The sequence below is a fragment of the Mustela nivalis genome (assembly GCF_964662115.1).
Source record: "Mustela nivalis genome assembly, chromosome: 7".
Lineage (NCBI taxonomy): Eukaryota > Metazoa > Chordata > Mammalia > Carnivora > Mustelidae > Mustela > Mustela nivalis.
The window spans coordinates 1,954,156-1,962,752 of record NC_139026.1 but is presented as its reverse complement, the minus strand read 5'-3'; the positions used below and the strand labels follow the sequence as shown (position 1 = coordinate 1,962,752).

The following is an 8,597-nucleotide window of genomic DNA, read 5'->3' as shown; positions in this document are numbered from 1 at the left end:
CAGTCCAGCCTGGTGGATAGATGTCCTGGCTGCCTGCAAACCCTGACATGCCCAAGGGCTCAAGGCCCCGTGTGGATTTCTCTATGGGATACAGGATGGGAATAGACCAGAGTATTTCTTTCCTTTTATTAAATTGAGATATAATTTACAAGCCGTAAAGTTTACCCTTATAAAATGTACAATTCAATGGTTTTCAGTATATTCACCAATATATATGCCTCACCCCAATCTAATTCCAGAGCACTTTTATTACCCCATAAAGAAACCCTGCACTCATTAGCAACCGTCGCCCCCTCCCACCAATCACGGGTCTACTTTCTGTAAGGATCTGCCTGTATTTCTTTGCTTTTAAAATTTTGTTTATTAACTTACTGACCTTCTGATGACAGAAGTTAAATTAACTAACATTTCAGTCCATAAAACATGAGCCTGTTTCTCTCCTTCTTCCTTTCTTTTTCTTTTTCTTTCTTTCTTCTTTTTTAATAATCCATTTCTCTCTGCGCTCCCCCTTCCCTCCCACTGGCATTCACCCGATGTTTGGGGTTAACTATGTGTGATAGTAACTGTGGCATCTAATTACACTTACGAAATGCAGAGAATTATTTTGTGTACTTTTTTAAAAAGGGGTTTTCCTGGTGGTGGTGTTCTTTTTCTTGTTGTTGTTGGTGGTGGTGTTTTGTTTGTTTTTCTTTGTTTGTTTGTTTGTTTTGTTTTGTTTTGGACTCTCCACACTCAATGTGGGGCTCAAACTCATAATCCTGACATCAAGAGTCCCACGCTCCTCTGACTGAGCCAGCTGGGTGCCCCTAATTTTTTTTGTACTTCTTAACTCTCCACAGTGGTATTTTCTATCACTTTGTACTTTCTCACTCAACTCCTTGGTTTGGGAGTTGGAGGGACAGGCTGCACAGTGGTCATGACCAGCTCTGTCTAAGTACCACCTCCCATGAGAAAGAGCCGGAACCCACCGGAGAAATTGTTGATTTCCAAGTCTGGGGCAGAAACTGTTTGAGGAGCACGTGGGACCCCTCTTCACGCCTGCCGGCAGAAAAGTTGTCAGAGTCAACCAAGGTCCCATGACACGTGCTCAGAAAATAAATTTGAGATAATAGAGGTATTAGCTGCCATGCACTGGCAAACATCAGATAGATGTAAATTTGTGAGTTCATAGTAATACTGAAAAATGAACTCATTCATCAGGTGCAGAGGACCCTAGGGAGTGAAGGGCTCTAACCCAAAGATGGGAGGGAGAGCGTGGGGAGAACATGAGGTTTGCTCGGCTTGGCTGGTGTGGACTGACCTCAAGGAAACCAAAGAGTTGGTGATGGGAAGTGTCTCCAGCGAATGAATGAAGCAGAAGTCATGAAATTTCAATATCACAACTTGGAACTCTCGAAGGAATGGATGTCGGCCGGGGTCACCAGCAGCAGCAGACGTCACAGAGTAGGAGACAAAGGAGACTGTGTAACCGGCACCAGACACGCAGACGTCTTCTGGGAAACACTCCTGCAAACCCTAAATCCGACGGGGTGTGTAGATCTGCATTTACAGAAAGTACAGGGGACGTCTGAACAGGCTAAATGCCATCGCGGGGCTGCAGTCAGCAGAAGTCTGCCTGTGGGAAGCTCTGGGACAAACATCCTGTGTTCTTCAACAAACCACGTCCAAGGGGCACGGGGTGTGAAGAGAAGCCATTTCCGGATGGAGGGAGGTTTGATGGACAAGCAAACTGATTGCAGAGTTTGCCCCTAGACACAGACACAGACACAGACACACACAGACACACACACGAGCGCGCGCGTGCAAACACACAGGCAAATACGCTGCTAAGAACCACTCACAGAACAACTAGGGAGAGGCACGCACAGTGGCAGCAAGCACTGAGTGTGGAAAATTGCACAATGAGCTCCTGATGGTGTGATGTCTTCAAAAAGGGAAAACCTGTATATTTGAGTTGCAAACCATAATACTTAAGGATAAAATGACAGTCCCCTTGGAATTTGCTTTGCAAATCCTATGACATGGGATCGGGGTGAGGGGGTAGATGCAGGTTCAGTTTTCGTGAAAGCTGGGGGCTGCTTTGTTCCAGTTTTGTATACTTTAAATTTATATAATAAAATTAAAAGCAAAAGGTCTCAGTCCAGACTCACCTTTCCTCACTGGGAGGCATGGACACTTCCTTAACCCACTTCTACCTTTAAGGTCCTCGCCCTTGCAGGGGAGGGTGGTGAAACCTCAGTTGTGGGTTTGGGAGAAGTGACCGGCTCACAGCACACACGTTGTCTGTGGCTCTGCATGCCCGGCTTTGGTGGTGCCCAGTGGCTGGTGGCAGTGGGTTCTGGATGTCCACGCCCCCAGGGCCACACAGAGGCCACCGTCTGTGAGCATCTGTTGTTCTGTCCTCACTCGGGGACAGTTCCCGAGGGACAAACACAACTGAGGGGAAACCAAGAATGAAGAAGGGCTTACTGGGTTGTATGGTGTCCGCGCACTAGACTTCCCTGAATGTTGCCAGGTGGTCCGCGGGAAGGCTGGACGTCTGCGGGAAGGCCGCCCCCCACATCCTCGTTCTTGTCTGGAATCGTCTCTTGCTGCGTTCTACCATCCTGAGGTCTTGTTTTAGGGAATGTCGGCTTCTTTTCTTTGGTTGTGACTTTCTGGGAATGAACCGCTGCACACCACCAGGATTTCCATTCATTGCTTGGCCGTTTCCATGTGTATTTGCCCAAATACCTTGTTTTCAATATGCTGTTCTGTTGTCCGTTCTCGATGTTAGAAAGACCTCCCCTCAGTATCTCATGGGTCTGCATTCTTGTCACCGGTGTTCCACGTGAAAGAAAACCTAGTTTTATTCATCCCCAGACCCTCCCTTTTTACCCAGAGATGTGTGCCTTTCGAATCTTCACGAAGAGTCTGTCAGCACCGGGAGATCACAGACATGGTCTGGCCACGGTCCTCGAATTGTTCTATAGTTGACACTCGCTGTCTTAAAAATCTACCTAGAGTGTCTTCTGCTGTGCTTGTGCACACGACGTGTGCTGATGATGGTGCTTTATATGTGCCACGTGACGGATGGCTGTCTGAGTTACGCCTCGTGCGGTTTCCATTGGCTTAAATTTCTTCTCTGAAGGTTGGGTTTGTATTTTCCTGCTTTCCTGCCTGTCCTGCCACTTTTTATTGGATTGTAGACATTGTGCTCTTAAGTTATTGGGTGCTGGATTTTGTCTTGCTTCTTTAAATACCACACTTTTTTCTGGAATAAATTTCCTCACTATCTGCTTGATTTCTTTTCTTTTCTTTTTTAATGTTTGGCTTTAAGCTTTGTGAGGGTACAGATAAGTGAACTGTGGTACAAACCTCCCGATAAGCAGTTTAATGCTGTGAAAGTCACAACCTCAGTGAGCATCGGACGGTCTGGGACTGTGCTCGCCGTATCGTGTTCTGTGAAAAAGAGGAAAAGCCCCAGAACTGTGTATAAGAGGACCTCAACACTCCTGGTTTTAAATGCAGATGGAGTGTCCATAGATAAGAAAGTCTAGGAGAATTAGAAAGATTTCGGTCATTAGACATTTTTTGGAAAATTTCTCTCTTTCTTACATTGCTCTCCAGCGTGTGGATCTTATGTGTTAGAGGCAAAGTTAATACTCGCCGTAATAAAACATGCTTGGACCCACACTCACCATGAACACAACTATGACGGGCAGCACGAGCATCGGCAGGGACAGAGGAGAACCAGAACCACCTACGGTGCTGGCAGGAGTGCAGACTAGTGCAAACATATTCTACCCGTTAGAAGTAGGCACTGAAGCCACACGTGTGTTTCGTGAGCCCGCGGCTGCACTTCTAGGAAGATGTTCCAAAGAAGGGGCATGCGGCCACGCTCCGAAGCCACCAGCAAGCATGTGTGCAGCGTGTGGTCATGATGTCCCAGAGGGCTGGCGCCCCAAAGGTCCACCCATAGTAAAGTCAGGGTACGTCTGTGCAGGGCAGTGCCACCTGGGAACATGGAAAGCAGGGGTGAGTCTCTGAAACGCAGTGTGGAAAGGAAGAGTCCAGACACAAAGGAGCACACGTTACACACACATCAGGACAAAGGGAATCCGCCACGTTTGAAGTCAGGATCACGGTGACCCTTGGTGGTCAGAGCAGCCACGAGAAGAGGCTGTGGGGTGCCGGGCGCACTCTGCACGCATCGTCTTCCTTTCTGCTTACCCCGAGCCAAGCCCTGGAAAAGAAAAGTGCTAAGGAAGTGTTTGTTGAGTGATGGATGGGGTGGAGGGTGGAGAGACGACGCGGCCTTGACGCTCACAACTGTGGTTTCTGTCCGCTCCGGTCCGCTCTCCGGTCCGCTCTCCCGTCCGCTCTCCGGTCCGCTCTCCGGTCCGCTCTCCCGTCTGGTCTCCGGTCCTTCGCCCTCTACGCGGAGATGACGCCGGATTCCCGTGTCTCCCTGGCCTCCCCCGGATCACTGTGTTATGGCAGAATCCGATCTGATACAGCGATGCTCCCATTTTGCCCCTGCCTGGACTTGGGAGTAAAGTCCCCAAATAACACCAGAGACAGCTGTCTTCTCCTTTACGCTTCAGAGCGAATGCTCAACCGCGTCTTCCACGTTTACAGAAAACACGCCAGGACAGAACCCCAAACAATGGGCTAGGGTGGACGTAGTCTTCTCTCCACTGGAACGCAGAGGAGGCGGAGATGACCTGCCCAATCTCCCGAGAGAAACGGCGTTTTTGCTTCAAAGGATCCATTGAAGGAAAAGCCCCGTGGGGCTCCGGGGTGACGGCAGGAGTCCTTCCAGGAAGGGAGCGCCCGAAAGGTCTGCGTGTTCGGGGACATATTTCAACCACGTAGAGGCGAGGAGATGAGTGTGGTGTGAACAGGAAAGGTGTCTGGGGACCGTCACAGCAAGCAGAGGGGGCAGAGGTGGGAGGCCCTTCTTCAAGCCCAGGAGGTGTGCATCCGGCAGTCACTCGTCACGAGGGTGATGGGGCAAGGACGAGAAAGCCAGCCTTCTTCCCCCGGCGCTGGTTAGAAAGAACAACCCCAGGGGGCGTCTCTACAGGACGGCAGAGGTGGAGAGTGGCTCTCGGACGTGTGTCATGGTACAGGACAGGGAGCGGTGGCTGGGGGAGGGGTAGGAGGGCCGCCCTGTGTCTGCCTGTGGCCTATCGCACACGACCCACAGTCTCACTCAGGGACCCCGATCCCAGGCCACGGCTGTCGGCCCCCACGACGGACTGGGAAGTCCTTCCAGGCCAGAACATCATGTGAGGGTCCTAGCCTTTTTCTCAACAAGACCTTGGGGAAGGTCGTTTCCACCGGCGTCCTGTTAGACCCCTCCGTCCCTCACTGCTCAGGGCGATTTACTCCCGTTCAGGTTTCAGAGAGAAACACAAAGATGGAGAACACCCCGGCCACTCACCTCGAGCTCCGGAATGGCCGCCTCCGGCCACTGTTTCCGGTGCAGACTTCCCCGCTCACCGCACACGCTCCTCTGGCCGGGGACATCGTCCCGGAGTGTGGGGGCAGAAGGCGGTGGGGGCGAGGACGAGCACAGAGCCAGAACCAGACTCCGCGGACCCAGGCCTGGGCCCCGGGGCGCGCGTGTGCGCGCTTCACCTGGAGGGCGCCCGGCAGCCTGGCCCCTCGCATTCTTGCCCCGAGAGTCTGTTCTCCTCAGGCCCCTCGAATCCCTACGACGGCTCATGTGCAGACGTGCAGGGCCGGCTGCACGTGCTGAGTGACGTCACTGTGGCCTGAGGCAGAAGGGGGATGTCAGGTGGCAGAGGCGTGACCAAGTCCCAAGACCACGCCCGTGATTGGTGTTTTACACGTTTGGTTTATCTCCACCTCGATCTGAGCTCCGTCCCGCGAGCTCCACGAGCTCCACCGTGGCCCGATACAAAGCCGCAGAGGGAGAGCTCGGGGGGCCGGAGATGGGAGCAGAGGCCGGCGCAGGCGAGAGCCGCCCACGTTCGCTCGTCCGATGGTTCCGGCCACAGCGGAGCGTCATTAAAAATGCACTTACGCATCCGAGTGTACGGATCGATGGTGGGTCACGGGAGGCGCCGAGCTGGAGGCAGCAAGGAGTGTGAGGGGAACGGAGGAGGCTGCCGTCTGTCGGACTATCAGAGAGCACTGTCGTCATGCGATCTCCCAGGCAGTTGGATCCGTGATGTCAACTGTCCCCCCGAGTTTGGAACGGTGACTCTGATTCGGGCACCCCGGGTTAATGCACGGGGCCGAGTCACATCCCGCTAACGGACGCGTCGAAAATGTCCGAAGGGACCCAGAGGAAGTGATTGGCCACACCCTTCGCGCAGGCAACAGCCGCGTCCACCTTCTCTGACGTAGAATCTCACTTTTTCTAAGTGTCCCTGCAGCATCAAAAGTTTACTTTATGCAACGAGAAGCCCGCACTGAGGTCGTCTGAGAAATGCTCTTTGGTGTGTGCTGTCCCCGGGGACGGGAGACCTAGGGGAAGGCTGCGAGCGAGTCTGAGCTTCGGAACGCACAGCAGGAGCATGGGGATGGGGTCTTCTTGGTCTGACTCGTGCCAGCCTCACCTCCCTCAGCCCAAACCAATCTCTTTCCCTTCACGTTGCTCTTCCAAACCTTCCTGACCCGGGCCACAGAAGGCCGTCCCCGTGAGCACCTGACGGTCCCCTCACTCACGTAAGGGCTGAGCATGGAAGATGGACGTAGATGTCCGTTAGCGATGGGACAGGTGTGAGCACCCCGGAGGTCCCCTGGCTCCTGCCTTCTGTGGCCTTTCTGTCCCAGCCGTGCTCGCTCCCGCTGCTCTGTGTCCGAGTCCCAGCAGCGGACCCCGGAGCGGGGTCCAGACATGCTCTCTGCAGGTCAGACGGCTAGGGAGACACACGCACGCACCCTTTATTCTCTCCATCTGACCTCATAGGCTCCCGCGCCCCTGTTCCAGCAGATAAGGGACAAGGGGGAGGAAGGAGCTCGTCAACCGGAGACATCTGTGCCATGTGTCTCTTGGTTAACCCAGTCTCTGTGGAGTTAATTCTAAATTCAAAATTCAGATCTCTTACTAAGGCTGTTTCCTTGATTTGTCTCTTGTGTCTTTGCCCCTGCAACGCAAACGCCTCCCCATGATGAAGGAGCAGGTGTGCGGGTGCTGCCGGGGTCCTGGGTGCCTCCTCGTGGGTCAGGGGATGTTTTCTGCCCCAGCACAGCCACTGTCTAGGGATTCTCACCCTGGTTTCCCTGGTGAGGACTTAGGTCTTTGTCATCCCACCTTCTGGGGTGGCCACAGCTGTTACCACCTTGAGCTGCGTTCCTGAAAAGGAAAATGCACAGGAGAGGTCTGGACTCAATCTCTCTGCGTACAGACCGGCCAAGGTCCGGCTCTGACCCAAATGAGACCCCGGGTCAGGCGTCCGCCCTGCAGTCCGTGGCTGTGTGCTCGCTGCGGCCCTCCCCTTGGCTGGTGACCAGCTGATAGAGTTGGCTCCCTCTCCCCACCCCCAGGATTGGAGAGATGCTGGGCATGCGGTTACCCTCCGTGGTCCTGGGTGGCCGCCTACGGTACCTGCACCCCAGCTCCGTCGGCTGTAGCATCAAGACAGGGCCGACGTCCATCCGGCAGGGTGGTGCTGACGATCACATGAGCGGGGCCTGAAAAGTGCCGAGAGCAGGGTCGACACAGAGCGAGCCCTCGGCCAGGCATCCTCCTCGAGACAGTGGTCGCCTCTGGGGGGACAGAAGGAAACCACACAGGGCAGAGTGGGGGTAAACACACAGACGGGAGCGGAACTGTGTCCCCCAACCCGGGATTCACATGCTCAAGTCCCAACTCCCAGTTTCCCAATTTAATTGGAAGTAAGGGTGTGGTGGATGCTGGGAGTTAAGCTGGGATCATACTAGGGAGGGTTGGGCTCTAATCCTAAAGGACCGGTAAGGGGGAAATTTGGACGCAGAGACAGTTGACCAGGGAAGACACCGTGTGAGAGTGAAGGCAAAGATTGGAGGGATGCAGTAGGAATGAAGGAACGTCCTCAGCTTCCAGCAAGCCACCAGGAGCCACGAGAGAGGCCGGGAGCAGGGAGAGAGGCCGGGAGCACCCTGTCCCCCCGAGCCTCAAGGAGAACCAGCCCTGCCGGCCCTCTGATCTCCTACTTCCAGCCTCTGGAGCCGGGAGAGAACACTTCTCTGTTGGTGAAACCCTCGGTGTGCTGCCGTGAGACAGCAGCCCTAGGGAAGACTCACACACAGTCACTCGAACTTCACCGACGCCTGTGGGCTTCATTATCCATGTTCCCCAACGGACCCTCCTGTGAGCTGGTTGTGGGGCCACTGCCGACGGAGACACAGCCTCTCGGTTCCTGCTGATCTCGAGTCCCGACGCAGCGTTCGGGACTCGTAGTCATGGCGCAAGCCCTCACCAGCTGAGTCCACGCTCATGCTCAGCCCAGGATCAAGTGTCTGGGAGGTGATGCAAAGCGAGACCCTGCCGTGCGGGGCTTAGGCGCCTGCAAGCCGGACTCCACGTCTCTCCCGGTGGACAAACTTTCCCAGCCGGTGGCCTGGTGCTCCCCCCATCTCAACTCGTACTGGAGCCTCCT

General features: G+C 54.2%; 1 long non-coding RNA gene across 3 annotated transcripts; it reads right to left on the bottom strand.

The window, feature by feature from the left end:
- Window positions 1–1,703: 1,703 nt before the first annotated feature.
- Window positions 1,704–7,725, bottom strand: LOC309869090. Of its 3 annotated transcripts, none has more exons than XR_014313983.1 (4): window positions 7,565–7,725; window positions 7,065–7,312; window positions 4,082–6,875; window positions 1,704–3,996 (listed from the first exon to the last, which is right to left on the bottom strand). It is a non-coding gene; the product is annotated as an uncharacterized lncRNA (long non-coding RNA). The 3 variants fall into 3 exon arrangements; XR_014313984.1 differs by having other exon boundaries at window positions 1,704–4,225; window positions 5,429–6,875; XR_014313982.1 differs by having other exon boundaries at window positions 1,704–6,875.
- Between the last annotated feature and the right edge of the window lie 872 nt (window positions 7,726–8,597).